At 44.4% G+C, this 20,730-nt stretch overlaps 1 protein-coding gene across 3 annotated transcripts in view; it reads left to right on the top strand.

Moving 5' to 3' along the window:
• Window positions 1–20,730, top strand: part of SDSL (serine dehydratase like) — an 88,307-nt gene that overhangs the window by 20,561 nt on the left and 47,016 nt on the right. Inside the window, exon 1 of one of the 3 annotated variants that reach the window (XM_085633436.1) lies at window positions 11,751–11,840. The exons of the other annotated variants lie outside the window; for them this stretch is intronic. The gene's annotated coding sequence lies outside the window, so the exon portion shown is untranslated. Of the gene's footprint in view, window positions 1–11,750; window positions 11,841–20,730 lie in introns of those variants that run through there. 3 annotated transcript variants of the gene reach the window in all.

Raw genomic sequence — 20,730 nt, forward strand, 5'->3', positions numbered from 1 at the left:
ACAATGTACTGCTGTCATTGTGCAATGCTTCTGCATTGGTAACCTATTATCCACAGTATCAGAGTTTTGCTGCTTTTGACAGATGCAGGCTTCTTGTGACAGCAGAATATGTCAAAGATAGCTTTATTCTATAACAGGTATCTTAAAAGCATTAACATTTATACAATCATCAATAAAATACGAGTTATCAAAAAGCAACAGTTAAAATATGCAAATCCATTAACACAAGATAAAACTTAATACACAATAAAATTATTTTGAATCCAACTTGTATGCAAGATATTATATAAAGTGACAGAATATGGTTTCACAAGCATTTTGATGACAGACTACTCAAGGTTGAAGAAGCAGGGCTCAGCAATGCAATGCCTACACAAGGGGAGTGCCGTCTACAGCCTCTACATAATCACCATTCCATAGAAGAAGCACATAAGGCATACGTTAGCACACATTCTACATCTGTCTTACAATGTACTCTGAGATACTGATCATGGAGGAATTTTGCTCTAGGCAGAAGGGATATGACCCTGATTAGGCAGAACTCATATGTTCAAGCTTCACATAGCTAAGTCTGGCACCAGACACCTGAGCTATCTCTCAGGTGACAATGCTCCATCACTAAATGAGAAGTGGCACAAACCATAATTTCTGCTTGATTTCTTCTATAATTGCCAACAGCTTTTAGTTTAGTGCCAGAGGGCACCCACTAAATAGCTTGAAAAACTATAAATGCTAGATATGAGTTGAGTTGAGTTATTACTTTTAAAGTGCAATGAACATCCTAAGGCATCTGGGCGCTTAACTGATTAACAACACCAAAAAAGATATTAAGATAATTAGTCAAATAGATGAATTTTAAGAGCCTTCCTAAACATAGAATGGATCTTTACTCTGGGAAGGCCAAGCCTGAATGCAGTTCAAATATAGGAAGTGAAAAATAGGAGAATAAAGACCACTCCCGTAGGCCCCCGATACGCTGAGCCTTTACAAATCGGAGGACTAATTGCACAGAGGAAGAGACAAAATGAAGGGATCACTTAGACTCGAACGCAATCACATAAGCAACATTGGGCCTGTTTCAGAATAGGCTCTGTGGGCAAAGTAAAGGGCTGTGTAATGGATCTTTCTAGAAACCGCCAACCAGCACAGCTTACAACAAATCTTTCAAATTTCCTGAAAATCCTGACAAGTCACAATGGCATATTCTGACTCCTTGACGTTTGTAAATAGCTGACTTAGGATGGCCAATTTAGCAAACATTGGCATAGTTCTAGCTGCAAATGATGGTAGCATTAACAACTCAAGCTTTCAAGTGGCACGGGAAAGAAAGAAGGTTTTTCTTCAAGATCCTCTTTTGGAGGTAACAGGACGACACAACTGCAACAGCTGAAAGAGGCAGGTGGAAATGCCATCATTGTAATCTTTGAGATAAAATGCTGGTGCGCGCTACAACGGGTTTATAATACACGTGTTTTGGTGTTCCTTGGGTATAAGTAGGTTTTGTAGGTGCTCCTGGGGTGACGTTTCGGTCAGAGAACGTCGCGAATATACCAAAAACAGCACAGTCGTACTAGAATGTCCTTTTAAAACAACAATGTATCATGACTTTAGCCTTGTTTATTAAGATAAAATAGTTGATAACATCATGATTTTTCATTGCCATAAGACTCCCCACTATGATTGCGTACTATCATTGTTTTTACAGATATGTCCCTGACGAAGGGTTCAACGAACCCGAAATGCATTGGACAAACAATAAACATTTGAATTACAAGATGTTTAGTTCAACTTCAAGTTGTTAATGAAGAAAGTAGAAATGAGCACGTAACTGCAGAGAAAAACAATGAATAAAATTGTGGAAACCATAGGCAACGTGTAATTGAATCTATATTACAAACTCGGTCTCCAACAGGAGATCCAACAGTGTGCCCAGGGGGACACATTCTAGTACGACTGTGCTGTTTTTGGTATCATTGTAATCTTGTCTGATGTTATTCAATGCAGCTACAGGAGCAGTCCCAGTGCCTTAACCAGTTCTTAAACTACTCATTTGGCTACCATCTAGTGACTAGCGCTCTTCAAGATGTTTGGAAAGTCGGTGAGCTAGAACTTTCAATAATTTTAGTTACTGCTGGGCAAGAAAAATGAACCTATAATTAGCCCATACTATATTTAGTTGACAATCCCTTTCTTCCTTCCATTAGGGACAGAGCCACATAAAATAGGTGTTACGGATGAAGGTAACAGCAGGTGTAACAACTGGAGAAAAAGACCTGACTGGACATACTTCATCTGGGGAGTGTGACTTTTGGGGGTAAACAAGGAGGAAACCCCCTTCTCCTCATCCTTCATCATTGATAGAGCTGCAAGATGACTCTCAAAAGGTTGGAGACTTATAATAATGCTGTATGGGACTGGATCAAACTGGAAGCTGGGCAATACATTCATGAATGGCTTTCATCTCATAAAAAAGAGGCCAAATTATCACAAGCAATTAAAGAGGGCAAATAGTCATTTTACACGGGCAGATTGGTGAGAATGACTAGAAAAGAGCCCTTGAAGAGTTGGAGGCCTGAGAAATTGAATTTGGAAATGAAAAAAAAGGAGTAGTACTACCTTAATTTTTTTTTCATTTATCTATTATTTTTTTGTATTGAACTTTTTATTACAACAATAAAGATCTGCATGTGTTCTTGTACATTCGCAATGTCATTTCTGTACAGTCACTTGATAAACAATTCTACCAAGTCACAATGGCATATTCTGACTCCTTGATTACACATTTGATTTACACAACATTACATGTCCTCACCTTAATCACTATCATCTTCTGGGGGCGTACAGATGTTTCCTCTGTATGTGTGTACTAACCAATTTTAATACCTGAGTTATTGACATTTGTTGCTTTCAAAGTCTGATACATGATGTGAGCCGGAACAGGAAGTGTCTCACCGGGGCTTCACCGACACCGTTTTCTGCTCAGTCACGTACCGAGTCGTTTAAAATCATTCCAGTAATTAAATGCGCAAATAAAAACCATTTACTCTTGGCTGCGCATTGATAACGAGACAGTTATGTGACTGCCACACACACACTGTGTGGATTTGCACCGTTCAGCTTGGGTTGAGCAATCTCATTATTTTTTGCCCTGATGATGACCTCCCAAAAAGTTTCTATTTCCCCTAATACTTTATGAGGTCGAAAGGCGTTGGCATTTTGTCCTGGGGATTCATAAGGAGTACCACCTCAATATAAGAACATTGGCTATGTCTGAAAAGAATTCAACAGTTCAAAAAAAGGACTATAAATTTGATTGGCCTAGGTTGGGCTGAGTGTGGGAATGTAATATTGACCAGATAACCCCATGCACTTCTTTAAGGGGCACTATAAAGATAGATGTGAGTTACATTGGACTCATTGTCAACAACTCACATTTGTTTAGTAGATATTGTTTTTTCAAATAATTGTTCTGTGTCGTGTTTTGATTTGTGTTGACCTATGTCAATTTGTATTTTATTTGTATATTGTTTGTACCAAGTGGAGAAGATTATCAAAAAATGGAAAACAGTGAAAAGAATATACAAATTGTGAAATGAGATACATTCTTAAGCACCTTAGATTGATGTGTATATCGTGCTTCTTTTATTAGTGTTTGTCATTGGCCTTGTGGGGTATTTGATATGATTTTGTGTTGTGACCTTGATCCCTCCCCATCTATTAGGCCTTATTGGATCAAACCCCATTGTGTCTTCATATTCACATTTGGGCTACAGTAAATGCAAAATTATATATTTTGTAAATACAACGGTATAGGGGTTGTTTCTCTTCCCCTGACCTCAACTGGATATGCCGAAGTTACCTCCTGCCTGCCCTATCCTCTAAAGAACAGTGCTTTGCTGATTATGTGATCATTTTTGGTGTTGACTTTAGCACTATATACCCCTTGCTGGCAGTTTGAAGGCACCAGGGGCAAAGACAAAGGTGAAAACCAAAGGAATCATTTAGAAGATGGTGGAGCGGGAGCACCACCATACCTCTGCGGTACTTCCCCCATGCTACTTGCCATTCCCCCGCTCTATTTAGAGTTGCCAGATCGCCCATGTGTACATCGATGGAGACTCCACTGGCTCTGTTGGTTTAAATCTTTGAGCTGTCAAGTCCCAATGATGGTGTTCTCACCCCATTGAAGACGGGGCTAACATCACTCATTTACAGGGAAAATGTAGAGCACCCCCACGCGTATATTCTGCCAAGTACCGTACAGTCACAAGTTAAACCTATGGAATGGGGAATTACTATCTCAAACTGATTTTTCTGGTCTGTAATAGCGCATTTAACGTATACATTTACCATCTGCACAAAGCGGGTGGTAAATATTTGATGGACCGCTGGGCCGGGTGAAGAGTGCAATAGTAAGTGAGGGGAGGAGAAGGTTCACAGTGCTTTCAGTCGCAGGCGGGGACCTCGTTGCATTATAAATACATATCACTTTTGTCCAGCGAACCAACCAGGATTCAGTTCTGTTTTTGTTTGGTCACATACACATACACCTAGAAGGACAGCATTAACCAATTGAGTATTCATGCAATAAAAGAATGCATTTCCCACCATTACTTTATAGTGGTTTTATTTTTTATTGAAGGTGTATGCAGAGCTGGCGTTAAGGAGGTGAGACCAGTGCAGCTGCACCTGGCACTGAACTTAGGGTGGGGGCGCTGTGTTTAGAAATAACTTATGGGTTTAGGAGCACCTGCTGCAGATTTCTTAGTGTGTTCAGCAGTTTCCAAGCAACAATACAAATTTTGAGATAATACTAGTGAATAATTCTCTTGATGAGAAGAGATGTAAAATATTATTTTACAACTGCATTTTGGTTGCAAAACATTAATACATACCACTACGATTCCGAATTTGGAAGTGACACCCCTAATATGCCCCTTCCGAATCCCAATTCAGTATTTGGTTGCAAATCCCAAATTGTGATACGGCAACAAGTTACAAAATCGCAATTTGGTGTTTGTTCATTTAAAAAATCATTTTTGCAGGTCGCCATATGCGACATCACAAATGCTATGTACATCTTGACCATAGTGACTACCAGTAGTAAAGGAAGCATGAAAAAGGCATGAGATCCAGAAAGCATCAGATAAATACCCAGGAGGATAATCGAAAGGACAGGAAATAAGAAACAGGAAAGAGCGACTAAAGGGGAGATTACATAATAGGGAAAGACAAGGAGAAAGAGAGGAGGATGGGAGGATGAGAGGGGTCAGCAGTGAGAGGGAAGGGAAGTTTGCAGCAACATCACTATGACCAGTGAGCCAATCATGAGCAACCATGTCCTTCGTCAGCTCTGGCAATGAAGCCCTAGGTTGGCCATGACTGGATCTTTGGTTATGATTGGGAGAGGTTGGTAGACGGGCTCCTACAACAGACAGTCCAGGCGGGCATGGTTTCAAGAGGGTTTTAGTGTTGGCATTAATCTAATCTGTTCCAAAGTTTTTCTTCAAATTATTTTTGTTGCTAAATGGTAGGCTGTAATGCTCTCATTACAGGTTGTCTTGGGTGCTAAACTCTGGTTCTGATCATTCTGGGCTGCAGCACAGGATCTGGAGACTTATGAGGAGGTGCATGGGCTGCGGGCAGCTGCTGTTCTCGGGCCCACGTCCACCCTCACACTTCAGCATAGGGAAGCAGAAGAAGCCCCAGCTGAAGTAATAGAAACTCAGTCCTCCACCATCCCCGCCCTTTGTTTCACACTTCACACGCAGGCCAAGAAGAAAGCCCCAACAACAATTGCCAATTGCCCCATGCAGGTGTTAAATGTGTGAAGATTTGGGATGTTTTTTCATCTGGGGGGAGCAAAAACATGCAGAATCGGATTCGGTAATCCTGGGTCCATGTGCTATTCTGCGTTCTGGGAGTTCTAACTCATAATTCATTTTAACTCAAGGGGACATACCCACCGGAATTGTTAATTGCAGCCCTGGTATCTCCCAGAGAAGTTAACAGGGAACTCGTAATGAGAGCCTAGGTAGGTATGTGCGATTTACACCTGTGTGCTTAGCAACCCCAGGACCAACCAAAATGATGTGATTCCGGAGCATTTTTGCAGTTGCATAAAACGTACCTGGAGTTGAGGGCGATTAGGATATAGAACAGAAGACCCTTGATTATAAGGGGCATATTTACAAGCCCCTATCGTCACCGGAGTGTCACTTTTTTTACACTCCGGTGGTGCTATGTGCTGGCCCATATTTACAAGGTCACTCAACCCAATTTGCGTGGCTTTACACGGCCTTGTAAATATGGCCATGTTTCACGCAGTACGCTGCGTCAAAGTGGCATGTCATGGATGTTGCTGTGGGTGTTCCCACGCAACATCCATGGCTTTTTGACACTGCCCCAGATTTACAAGGATTCGTACATCTGAGGCAGGGACAAAAACGAACACCTTTCTAGGGGAGGCATTAAAGTGGTGAAACGAGGAGAAATACTTTTATTTCTCCTCGTTTATTGCTCTTTCAAAGTGTGCTGCATTCTGCAGCACAGATAAGAGGAGCAAAACGCCATTAATGATTGTTTTTGTGCAGGAAGATGTCCCTTCCTGGACAAACACAATCATCTCGGCAACGCAGGCACCCTTGCACCATGGTGCAAGGGTGCCTGCATTGGTGCACTGCTGCTGTTTGTGCACCAGCACAGGGGAGAGCACAGGCGTGCACCGTAGTCTGGTAAATATGGCGCATCCCTGCGTTTTTTAAATGACGCAGTTCAGCCCAGCAAAATTGCTTGTGGACCTGCGCCATTTCATTGCAAGTATGCCCCTAAGTGTTTTTGGCGGATGTACTAAAATACATTAACAGGCTCAAGCAGTTTGTGTTTTATTATGTTGCGTAGATACAATTATAGTTCCATTTCTTCCCTTTCCCAGAAATGTTTCACCTTGCTGTAATCAAACATCATCTGGATGTGATTGAGCCAGTAGGAATTTGAGTCAGAGAGGCCCACTTTGACTTTCTCAACAGGTGTTCGAGGAGTGCAGCACATTAACATATCTTTGGATTGTGCTATTGAGGACGCTAATTTTGGTACAAAGGGCAACTTTAATACAGGGTTGGCTCCTCCGTGAGAGCAGGGGAGTGTCACCCCACTGCCAAAAATGCCCCCCAGGAAAGCCCCAGAGATGAAAAATAAAAAGGTAATAAAATTAATTTGTTACCTTTTTATTTTTCATCCACCCGTCCTGAACCTCCTGTCAGGACGGGGTGGGGCCACTGCTGCACAGCTGCTGAGTGGCAGCAGTGAGCTGTGCACTTCAGTTTAAAGGGTGCATGTCAATTTTGGCTGGCCATCTTGTGACGGCCAGCCGGACATGCGCATTTTAATCTTTTCTAACCTAGCTGTTTTCAGACAGCTGGGTTAGAGCAAGCGCAAACCTCCAGTGCCCTCTGGAGTGCCGAGAGAGGCTGCTCCCTCCAATCCTGGTGCTGCTCTCATGCTAGTGAGAGCAGTGTCAGGATTGGTTAGGGGAATTTGCTGGAGACAGAGCAGAACATGGACAGAGTGAGGAGGACATCGGACTTTGTGCAGTAAGCAAGGTATGGGTTATTTTTTTATTTTCACTTACCATCCACCTTTAGGCATACACTCACCGATCACACATTTGCCAGCACCTCCACTCTGACTACTTGCCAGCAGCCGCTACTTAAATATATTTTTCCAGCATTCATCAATGATAGATAGAAAAGGATTTAGGTATTTGTCCCAGCTTTCTTTCATTTTTTTATTCTATTCCATTTCTACTTAGGACTTTGTGCGGCTCGGAGGTCTGATTAAGTCAGGGGCCGTGTGTGAGCATTTTGGTTTTGAAATTAGTATTTTAGCTTAAGGAAGTTATAGAAGCCAATATTTTGGAGTTTATGTTCCTCTTTGTTTTGGGTCCATGAAATAGGCTGGTCTTTCGTACCAAGATCCTTGATTGAATGTATGCCAGCATTTATAAGGAGATACCATACGGAGCGTTTGAGCAAATCAAACACTCACCCCAGTCAACTTATCTGGGTTTAATCCATCATCATTCTTTAGCTCACTCCACCACCCCAGTTCAGATATGGCCATATGCAAATCAGTCTGACCTTGTAACTCATGGGAACAGTCCAGCCCGAACTGCCAAGCCATGTCTTCTCTGGACCAGAAACAAGTATACTGGGACCGGTTTCGGATTCATAACCCTCATCAGCCAGGCTATCTTGAATCCAGTGGCAAAGTGAGCAAGGGTCCAACGTCTGGGCACACCCTACCAACTTAGGGCGAACAAAGCGATACCAAAGGGGATGATGGACGGAGCGTTTGAGCAAATCAAACACTCACCCCCAGTCAACTGATCTGGGTTAAATCCATCATCATTCTTTAGCTCACTCCACCACCCCGGTTCAGACATGGCCATATGCAAATCAGTCTGACCCTGTGCCTCATGGGAACAGTCCAGCCCGAACTGCCAAGCCATGTCTTCCCTGGACTGGAAACAAGCATCCTGGGACCGGTTTCGGGTTCATAACCCTCATCAGCCAGGCTATCTTGAATCCAGTGGCAAAGTGAGCAAGGGACCCACGTCTGGGCACAACCTGCCAACTTAGGGCGAACAAAGCGATACCAAAGGGGATGATGGACAGAGCGTTTGAGCAAATCAAACACTCACCCCCAGTCAACTGATCTGGGTTTAATCCATCATCATTCTTTAGCTCACTCCACCACCCCAGTTCAGACATGGCCATATGCAAATCAGTCTGACCCTGTGCCTCATGGGATCAGTCCAGCCCGAACTGCCAAGCCATGTCTTCCCTGGACCAGAAACAAGCATCCTGGGACCGGTATCGGGTTCATAACCCTCATCAGCCAGGCTATCTTGAATCCAGTGGCAAAGTGAGCAAGGGACCCACGTCTGGGCACACCCTGCCAACTTAGGGCGAACAAAGCGATACCAAAGGGGATGATGGACAGAGCGTTTGAGCGAATCAAACACTCACCCCCAGTCAACTGATCTGGGTTTAATCCATCATCATTCTTTAGCTCACTCCACCACCCCAGTTCAGACATGGCCATATACAAATCAGTCTGACCCTGTGCCTCATGGGAACAGTCCAGCCCGGATTGCCAAGCCATGTCTTCCCTGAACCGGAAACAAGCATCCTGGGACCGGTTTCGGGTTCATAACCCTCATCAGCCAGGCTATCTTGAATCCAGTGGCAAAGTGAGCAAGGGACCCACGTCTGGGCATACCCTGCCAACTTAGGGTGAACAAAGCGATACCAAAGGGGATGATGGACGGAGCGTTTGAGAAAATCAAACACTCACCCCCAGTCAACTGATCTGGGTTTAATCCATCATCATTCTTTAGCTCACTCCACCACCCCAGGACTCTGATTTTATTAGAGCTCTGAATCTACTGAATCTATCAGCATTCTCAGTAAGCCAGGGCTCTAACTGGACTAGGGTTATAAATTCACCAGGACTAGTTTGCTATCATAATATCAAAGTTAGAATATGAACCTTCTCTTATATCAACTCCACAATATCGATTACCAACATATTGCCAACATATTGACAATGGTAATTAAATCAGGAGTTAAAAATAGTAAATCTTCACTTCCTTAAATATGTTTACCTTGACAATATTATAGTCAAAATTGATATATGTGATGGCCCATGTTCTTGACCTCGATATTGTGGCAAACATCCTCAGGCACTGAGTATGGTGGTATGCCTAAGCAGGGCTGTGACTATCCCAGGGCTCTGAACAGTCTAGTCCCTGACTGGCCAGACCTCTAGCTATGAAAGGGCACTGTGCTCTGGATATGTCAGGGCTCTGTCCATGAATGGGCCTTGAATAAACATGAATTATGACTACATCTGGGTCTTGAAGCTTTCAGGAGTCTGATCTAAGAAGGTTTTTTTTGCTTGTACCATGTTTCTGATAAAGCAAGGGTTCTGAATATTCCAGCGTTGTTCTGAGCATACTAATAATGTGTTTCTAACGCTACTTTTTAAGAAAGGCCCTCAGTGTTTGGACTTCTGGACTGCTCACACATATAGGATACATTCAGTATATAGCAGAGTGTTGTCTTTATGGAATGTTAGCGATAATTCATTCATAAATATGTAAAACTAAGTCTACAACCTCAGGGCAATCATGTTTAAAGACTTTTAAAAAAATGTAATACAAAGACATTGTGTACACAGTTTGGTACAAAACTTGTACATGACGTGATGTATTTAACGAAATGAGATTGCTGTTAATGGTAATAGCTATAGGAAATAAAAAGTGGACCCTTTTCAAGCAAGTGGGCTTTGAGATGCTCCAACTATCAGCCAGCTGCTGAGAGGAATGGGAGCTGCACTTCTATTCATGTAATGGTGGCCTAGTCCAGGCATGGAGTGTGGGTCGTCTGGGTTTGGGACGGGGCAGTTACCCTTATGATTGAACCACACTCTATGCAAATCATACCGACTGCGTGTTGGTGCAATGTGTAGACAATGCAAACACAAGGAGATGATGGACGTAGCACTGAAACTTTTCAGACACTCACCCCCAGTCACAGGTCTGGGTTGAATCCTTCATCATTCTTTAGCTCACTTCGTTACCCCAGTTCAGACCCAGCTATATGCAAATCAGTCTTGACCCTGTGCCTCATGGGAACAGTCCAGCCAGAACTGCCAAGCCAGGTATTCCCTGGACCGGAAACAAGCATCCTGGGACTGGTTTCGGGGTAACACCCCTCATCAGCCAGGCTAGCTTGAATCCAGTGACAAAGTGAGAAAGGAACAGGGTGCTTGTTTCCGGTCCAAGGAAGACCTCGCTTTGCAGTTTGGGCTGGACTGTTACCATGGGGCACAGATTCGAGACTGATTTGCATATGGCTGGGTCTGAACTTGGGTGGCAAAGTGAGCTAAAGAACGATGATGGATGGGATGAGTGTCTGAAAAGTTCCAGCGATCCGTCCATCATCTCCTTGTGTTTGCCGGACGTTGTGGCGCCTGAAGACATTTATTTAAAGAACAATCAGCAATTCCCGCTGTTCTACTTGTATCTTAGCTGGGTGGATGTGTTGAAAATGAGAATGGGGGGCACATGTGGTTGTTTTCTCCTGGCTGCCAGGCTCCTGAGATCATCAGGGGAAACACAGACGCACTCCGCATGGCGCTTAGGTTGGCAAAGAGATGGTCCAGGAGAGAGGCTTAGTTTCTCGAGCTCTATGTGTAGCAAAGTGTCTAACTCTATGTGTGCAGTTAAATTAATAAGGACCATTTATTCTGCACACAATTCAAACTGAATTGGTTTTGAAAGTGACACGTTATTGCTACCCAACTCATGGGAGCCCATTTTATTAACCAAGCGTGCACGCAGTCTAATGCATGCACTAGAGGCTGTTTACATCTCTGTGCTGTGGGTGTGTAGCTCCTCTGAATTATTTTACCAGGTTTGGAAATACATAATGTACACATGAACATCTGCAACAAACCTGCTAGCCCACTGAGCTATCTTACACAGAACGCAAGCTAGTGACCCTCAGGTTTCGGGCGATGCCTTGCAGCAGGCCCAATCAACTTGTTTGTGTTTTTACGAATATTCAAACCTGCGACCATATATTCAATGCATTTCCTTATTAAATGCATTTTGTCCTCCAGAGCACCGGCTTGCTGTTCAATAACTCCCCTCCTGCTGGCTCCGCCCCCCTCGACCCCGCCCTCCAGATTAGATATCGATTCTGCCGTGCAGAATGTGAATGTGTGGGTTCCTTGAGTGAAGTTTTGTTATCCAGAGGGCGCTGCAGCCACAAGTGAGTTTGAAGAACACTTTGGTATTTACAGTAACATTGCGAATTTGTGCGGGGGTGGGGGTAGGGGGTTGTTCTGATTTCAATTCACGCTGTAGTTTTTACTTGAACAGCCAAGATAAACACCCGTCCGGGCGGGGTCGCGTGCTCCGTTTATGGAAGTAGAAGCTGCTACTGGGACATGTAGTCAATTTGATCTTTGATGAGTCACTCAGCTCTTCGCTAGAATCTGTGCAATGACTCAGTAAATGTAAAAGAACTGAACAAGCGACCGGCCGTGACCGTTGTAGGATCGCTTACTCTTTGCACAGATCCTATAGGCAATACCATAGTGACAGGGGTTTCTTCTCCCATATCGATAATCTAAGTCCCATCTCTCTGCTGCTTTCGAGGACATGAAACGTGACTTTTTGCATCACTGACACGTAGGCACTTGACGTTAGGTTCGAGATTGTATCCTCGTTCATCCTAGACTTTGGTAATGTAGCGTTGATGTTTAAATAAACAAACGATGCATTTATTGATTCCTGAATTGAACTGATTTGGATTTCGATTATAGATTCACGCCGTTTGTTGCTATTGAGGGGTATACCTGATGTACCCTTATTTTTCAAAAGTGCGTCTGACCTCTGTCAAAGGGTCTAAACTGTTGAACTGAATTGATTACCTCCGTTTTCATTGCCCATTGAACTGTCGATCATTTATAACACGAATGGCTGTTTGCGTTTGCTACTGGTACCGACACACTTTAGATTTTAAGATTTATTCTGATCATTCTGATAAAGCAATTCTGCTATTAGGAAAGAACTGTGTTGCGTATTGAAATCGAGAAACCCAGAGGCGTTTAAACTTTAATAAAGGATTGGGAATCGACATTGTCTGTAATATCTGCTGCATTACAGCACTTTATTGCTTTCTAACATTCATTCATATTTTTCATTGAATCTCACGCAATGTCTTATTTAGTGCCTACATTTTAGAGTTTTTTCTTTGTATATCTTGCTCAATAAAAAGGAAAAAATATAATCTTGGTCTTACAATTTCACATTATGAATGCATAACACGGACAATTTCCAAATTGTTTACGAGGGTGTGTTTCCTGGGAACCATTGAGGGAACCGCTATCTTATCTGTTATCGCCACCTAGAGGCCATTAGGTTAATTATTTTCAAAACACTGAAGGAATCGTTCTGTGACAAAAACATAAAGTTCAAACCATTGAATGCTATGTTACATTGCATAACGAACAGGCTTTTTTCGATTTGTGCTCCAATTTGTGAAGGAAGAAAAGGGTGTGCCGCCACCATCAGCCTGTCTATCCCACCAACTATTCACCTGAAACCACATAGCCCACACTAATGATCACACTTACCGGGTATTAATATATTCCAAAGTAACTGGAGTAAATGGATGCAATTTTTAGGATAGGATAGGATAGCCACTTGTAAAGCGTGAACGAATGCCGAAGCGTCTTGGCGCTGGTGGGTAGAGAGAATACAGCTCCGTCTTAACACCTGCTCACATAAAAAAGCCGTGTTTTTAACATTTTTCTGAAGACTTGATGACTGTCTGTTAGTTTCAGAGAACCAGGGAGTTTGTTCCAGAGACTGGCAGCATGAAAAGAAAAGGCTCTGCCGCCCCATCTGGCTTTCCTGACACGGTTTAGCTTAAGGAGGGATTGAGAGGAGGACCTAAGAGCCCGACCTGGGGCGTAGGGAATAAAAAGCTTCTGAACCTCCTTAGCTCCCCCCCCAGCCGCGGTCGGTAGTAGGAGTTCCTGCAGGGCGGTGACGTGGGGAGGGGGAGGGGCAGGGTGGGGGGTAGTAAACTATGGATTACGGAGGTTTACAGGTAAGTAAACATATAATTTAATAAAACGAATTTCGTTGCGTGCACTGCATCGCCAAATGCGATGCAGTGCACGCAACGAAATTCGTTTAATTAATTTATATGTTTACTTACCTGTAAACCTCCGTAATCCATAGTTTACTACCCCCCACCCTGCCCCTCCCCCTCCCCACGTCACCGCCCTGCAGGAACTCCTACTACCGACCGCGGCTGTCACCCCCCAGACACAGCCTTCTGTACTAGGCATAGAGCCTTAAAATCTATACGCTGCTGGACTGGGAGCCAATGAAGTGCCCTGATTCCCTCAGCGATAGACTGACCTCTGGGAACGTCTAGCAAGAGTCTGGCTGCCGCATTCTGCAGGACCTGCAGTCTCCTCATCAAGGTCTTATTTATTCCTAATAGCAATGCATTACAGTAATCCATTCTGGACAGCACTAAAGCTACCACCACATTCCTACGAAGATCAACTTTAATAAAAGGGAAAATCTTCCGCAATGTCCTTATTAGATAAGAGCAGGACGAGGCCAGATTACTGACATGCGCAGAAAAATTGAGCTGATTATCGAACACCACTCCCAAGTTTCTGACCTTAAGCGCGGGACAGGGGCATTCACCAGCCTCTGCTGGCCACCAGGAACCCCTCCACACGGGATTTCCCCTGCCAAACTCTATTATCTCCATTTTCTCCGTATTAATTTTGAGAAAATTCTCTCGCATCCAGCTCATGATTTCTGACAAGCACCTATGAAACTTAATAGCCGTGTCATTGGTTTGTTCACCCGCGGACACAATGATCTGGGAATCATCAGCATAGGAGATAATCGTGAAGCCATGTGTCCTAATGAGCTTGGCCAAGGGGGCTACATAGATGTTAAAGAGCGTGGGAGATAAGGCAGAGCCCTGTGGCACTCCGCACGGTAGGTGATAGGGGTCGGACTGCAGACCATCCCACGACAAGCTCTGCTCCCTGCCCTCCAGAAAAGAGGCTAGTAGGGCCAATGCAGAACCCTGGACACCAAACTCCTGGAGCCTCCGAATCAGCACCGTATGATTCACGGTATCGAAGGCCGCCGAGAGGTCCAACATCACCAGGACTGCCCGACCTCCCCCGTCAACTATAGTACGCACATTTTCTGCTGCCATCAGAAGTGCTGACTCTGTAGAGTGTTGGGCGCGGAAACCATGCTGAGAAGAGTCAAGCAGATCGTGGGCCACCAGATATGCCGTCAGGGAGCGATTAAGCTCCCTCTCCAGAATCTTAGCCGCCATGGGCAATGCGGGAATTGGATGATAGTTTTTTAAGACTTGGGGGTCTAGTGTAGGTTTTTTTTAGCAGAGGCTTGATTATTGCTCTCTTCCAGCTCGAGGGGTAGCGACCAGATTGCATTGCTATATTCATTAACTGGGATAGCTCCTCTGGAATCACCTCGGCAGCAAGATGAAAGACTGATGGCGGGCATGGATCCAGGGGTGATCCTGAATTGATTGAAATGATCAACCTACGAGTTTCCTCCACCGTGATGGGGGCAAACTCCCTGAGACCCGTATTCGCCCTAGGGCCGGATTCCTGCCTCTGATCGCTCCACTCTGAGCTGGAAGACATACTACTAAACTCATTGTAGATGGCCTGTACCTTCTCCTGGAAATATACCGCCAACTTTTGGCAGGTTTCCAGGTCAGGTCGGTAGGTGTTATCCTGCGGAGGTTTGGCAAGAGCTGTTATGGTCTTAAAAAGCTCCTTGGCTGAGTTGCCAGCCTCGCTAATTTTAGACTCAAAATAGGCACTTTTGGCTGCCACTATTGCTTGCCTGTAAGCTGTAAGAGAGCAATTATAATGTGCTTTGCCCTCAACACTATAGTCCCTTCTCCACAAGCGCTCAGCCCTCCTACATGTACCCTTCAAGATCTTGAGTTCGCTGTTATACCAAGGCGCGGATAGTTTGGTTCTTCTGGAGCCCAGAGGCGTCTGAGGAGCTACAATCTCCATCGCGGCCGCCAGCCGATCCTTAAAGAGTATTGCCGCCTCCGAAATATCATTAGTGTAGGAGGGGCGTGAGCCATCCAGGATAGGGAGCAGCTTCACAGCGGTCACCTGAGACCATGGTCTGATCATGTGTTTCTCTGCCCTATTGCCTGAGGGAATGAACGATATTCCGGTCCTAATAATAAAGTTCACTGCCTTATGATCAGACCAGGGAAATGGCGTAATATTAGCCACCTTCAGGTCCATGTTGTTGATAAAGATGCCGTCTAAAGTATGTCCCAGACTATGAGTGGGGCTTGTGACTACTTGATTAAAATCGAGTGCAGCTAGATTGTCAAATAGCACCTGACTGCTCAGCACGTTCTAGATGATAATTAAAATTACCCAGGATCATAAAAGGATGGTGATCCATCCGGGATTCTAAAAAATGCATAAGCATTACAGGGAACGTGGACTTAGGGCCAGGCGGACGATAGACTAGAATTCCTAGGAATTTGTACATATTGGCTACATAGATGGTAAAAGACATTGCTTCCGCGGGGAGATCCAGATAAGTTTCCACACAAATTTTTAGCTGTGTCGAATGAACGACAGCTATTCCCCCACCTTTCTTGTCCAATCTATCCTGGAAAGAGACAGCATAACCGCTAGGTAAGGCGATGTTCCAGTCTGGACCGGATGTGTTGTCCGTCCAGGTTTCGGTTAAAAAAATTAAGTCATACGCCCCATTCTCAATAAGATCATGAATTTGGTAGCAGTGTTTATGAAGCGACCGAACGTTCAACAAAACACAACTTAACATTTGGGGCGGTAGAGTCTTCCTCAAAGGAGGGGTCATTTCTCCACTCTTATTCGCTATCTCTCCTCCATGCTGCCTATCAAGCAGGGTTCCCCCACCCGCCTCCTTACGATACTCCCGAGACGGGACAGCACAATTGGTACAGGCTCTTATCCCCGAAACCTCCCGACAAAGATTCCAGTCAAGGGGCCTGCACAGGGAGTTGTTCAAAGCTAACAACTCACCTCTGCTGTATGAGTACCGAGGAGCAGGGGTCCTGGCGCTGGGCGTGAAACGGGCGCAGACGGGCGCAGACGGGCTTGCCTTTGGCGCGCCGCCGGCACGCCCGCTGCGCGGCCTTCCCAGCGCCGTTTTAATTTTAAAAATAGCCACGCCCCCCAGCTGACGCGTCGAACCCAGGTGCAATGCGGGCCCGCCTACACCCGGGTCCGCTTGGGTTGACCGTCAGAGAAGACTTAGCAGGGAGAAATAGGCGAAAGAAATCCTTCCCGGTAAGCCCAGAGCTGTGCAAAATGGCAATGTGCAAAGAATAGTGCCAGCGATGTAAAATGAAGGTAACAATAAAGTTTTTTAAAAAGTACAGGCAGCAGCAATGTTACACAGTAAAAGCTTTACAATTTCGATAAAACCCACTGATGTGGTAACACGCTGTCCTCTCGAACACAACGTGTGCTGAGTGTGAACTAGAGGCAAAGCAGAGGTCCCTCTCTACAGACCGCTGCGCGGCCATCCCAGCGCCGTTTCAATTTTAAAAATAGCCACGCCCCCCAGCTGACGCGTCGAACCCAGGTGCAATGCGGGCCCGCCTACAGCCGGGTCCGCTTGGGTCGACCGTCAGAGAAGACTTAGCAGGGAGAAATAGGCAAAAGAAATCCTTCCCGGTAAGCCCAGAGCTGTGCAAAATGGCAATGTGCAAAGAATAGTGCCAGCGATGTAAAATGAAGGTAACGATAAAGTTTAAAAAAAAGTACAGGCAGCAGCAATATTACACAGTAAAAGCTTTACAATTTCGATAAAACCCACTGACGTGGTAACACGCTGTCCCCTCGAACACAACGTGTGCTGAGTGTGAACTAGAGGCAAAGCAGAGGTCCCTCTCTTTCCCTCTTTCTTGAGAGAACATTACTTATCACAATAACCAACGATAACCACTGGACTAACCACTAAACTTGGGTTCCGGAGTCACATGCTACTTGCCGTAAAGTGCTTTGACGCCTCACCAGGGGTAGTAAGCGCTATAGAAACCCAAATACAATTGCAATTGTTAGTGCGGCAATGCCGACTCCTGCAGTCCGAAGCAGAGGCACGAGGGAAAAGTGTCAAGTCCAGGGCCAGACTGGCCGTAGCGGGCACCAGGCAATCCCACGGTGCGCCACACGGGTGGGGGCCGTTTTTGGGCCCCTGGGGGCCGTTTTTATTGCAGGACCATTTTTGCAGCATAGCTGCAAAATCGGCCATGTAACAAAATCGGCTGAAAACCGGCCCTGGCAAAGAACTCGGCGGCACCCCCAATACCTGGGGAGATAGGGCCGACCGAGCTCTTTGCCAGGGCCAGTTTTGGTTCCCAGTCCGGCCCTGGTCAAGTCCCCTAACATAAGCCTCACCTGAGTGGCCGAGATTTCTTAATATTTCATGCAAAGAGGCACTACGTTGTGCAAGGAGGAAAATACAGCTGTGGGCCATATCTACTGAGCCTGGCCGGCTGCTGGTGTCATTCCTTGTGTTGACACCCAGTGAATCTACCCTAAACGAGGCCATGTTGCAGAGGTGAGTGTGCGCTGTCTATAAAATAATTTGTCGTAGAGGTTTATCCTTCCAGTACAAATTCCTATGTGTAGACAATGTCAGATAATTCCTGCACATTGGATGTGTGCTGTGCACTGAATACATGCCAATAGAACCGAGTCAGGTGGGAGACTCCCATTTAATGTAGCCAAACTTGCTTTATTTGAGCTGTCTTCTGCTTAAAAGTGAGCGGGGGGAGGAAGGAAAATACAGTCCCCTGATATGTTTTTCAAAATCTTCCACTTTCCTCTTCTAAAATGTTGGCATGTATGGCACTGCAGTACACTTTTAATGTGTCATTAAAAAAAAAATGCATTTCCCCCTGTGCACCTGCTTTAAGTCGGCATTAGTTTTTGACGCAAAGCCTGGTTCAGCTATCTTAGATGAACCTTTGCCTCAAAATCTATAGGTGTTATCACTGATCTGCCCCAGAATCCCCCTTGTTACAAAGTGGTGCAAAGCACTGCGAAGGTGCTTTTGCTCTGTGAAGCATTCACTTTTCTGGCTTAAAACATCTTTTGTGCTGGATAGAAAGTAGCAAACTCTGCTTTGCATCATGCTAGAACTGTTGTAATGCCTTAGCAAGTCTGGGCCCTGGTTCTCTGATGTCAGGACTGTCAGCATGTATAATTATTGTATGCTAACATACGCATTTTCATTGAGGCTTTCCAGGGGGCTCTGTACCCGCCTCCACTTTATCTCTCAGAGGGCCCAATAGTTATGGGACACTTAACTATTATAGAGGGAATTGCCTAGCACTTACCCCTTCCTCACAGTATTCTAGTCGCAAAGAGATGAGCTCAGCTTGATGGCCAGCTTAATTACACTGTCTTTCTAATGTGCCAAAGGAGGAGCTTTTGAGCTTTAACTTGTTAAAAAACACACCAACATGGAACAAAAGCTTTACGCTATCACAATAGAGAGGATTACCTAAAACGTGTTCTTTATGTAAAGCTTTTATCATTAGAGCTTTACTTAGTACATTTTGCATGCAATAATTATTAGCTATGTAAGTTGATGCTCATTTAATTTACATGGGAAGGATAACTGGATATGCTCACTGTTCCCAGATCTGAGCTTATAAATTAGAATTTACATATCTCTGCAGTGATTGCTTAACCCCCTGAGTTGAAGTATGATCGTTTTCAATGCAAGTTCTTAACAATTAGAATATCTAAGTAAACAAACAGTATAAAATGCAGAAATTGAGTCCTCTGTCATTGATTAGACAACAAACTCCTTCGTTGAATGCACAGAACATCAGCCTATCTGAAACATCTTTAAAGTTGCAGTGAAGAGACAACTTTCACCACTCACACCGAGGCACCAACAATGCAACTATCAGCTTTCCAAGTGATTTTCAGAGCCACCCAGGAAAACAGATCGAATTGGTGTATTAAATCCTGATCCTTGCTGTAAGAAAATGCTTTCATGGTCTCCATCGTTGAAGAATTTGCTGCAAAATTAAACCCGGTGGGCTCAACACTACGAGATTTCTTTTTGCAGGAAATTTGTTGACAACTGCACCCATGACGATTTATTTCAGAGTTTTGTATAGCGCTGGCTAGACTCAAAGGTATCGGAGCGCTTCACAACATTAGTGGCGATGTTTTCTTACAAAGTCCTGGATTTGAAATCTATGCTGAATGACAATTAGTGGGTACAGAATGTGCCAGTATGCCTTGTTTGCCATTTTAAGGAAAATTATCACGTCTCACAAGCACCTTGACCTCCCCACTGGCTGAAGTTTGAACATCAAATTCTGGAATAGCTTGCCCCCTTAGAGAGGAATGATTGTCTCCCACATTGCCCTCAAGGAAGACTCGGTAGCCATTCCTGTATCGCTTTCCTAGCATGTAGTAATTTTCTCTTTCTCTGTTTTTTTTTTCTAGTGCCAAGAAGCCTGTTCAACAAATAAATAACCACATCAAATCAGATTGTGCTTCAGTTCCAGATTACATAAATTCCCAATCTTAAAGGCCAAATATATTTTCCTGCCGGAACCTTCACTTGCCATGTTGTCTCATCCAGATATATGGATGTACAATTTAAGTGGTATATTGCATTTTTTTATAAGTGCGATAATCTAGATTCTCTAAGCACAACGGTCACTGAAAGGCATTTTGGTATTGAGGATGAGTCAGTTAAAGTGGTCTTACAAGATTAAAGAAACTTGGTTAGGTAGTGAAAAGCAGAGTCTTTAACCTGCATCCAAAATACAGTTGATTTTCGATTTTTCAGTTCTCGAGAGGAAGCTTGTTCCATTTCTAAGTTGAGAGGTGGGATAAGAATATACAGACACTCACACACTCTTTCTCTTTTTCTCTCACGGTGGCTGCTTTTAAATTAGGAGTAATGCATTTGAATTGTGACATGGATTTCACAGCGCTGGTCAGCATATAATCCGCTGCTTTTGATCACCTAAAACATGGACCAGGAGTAACCATAGTAAACAGCAAGGAAAGCTTAATGAG

This window comes from Triturus cristatus, chromosome 11 (genome assembly GCF_964204655.1).
Source record: "Triturus cristatus chromosome 11, aTriCri1.1, whole genome shotgun sequence".
NCBI lineage: Eukaryota > Metazoa > Chordata > Amphibia > Caudata > Salamandridae > Triturus > Triturus cristatus.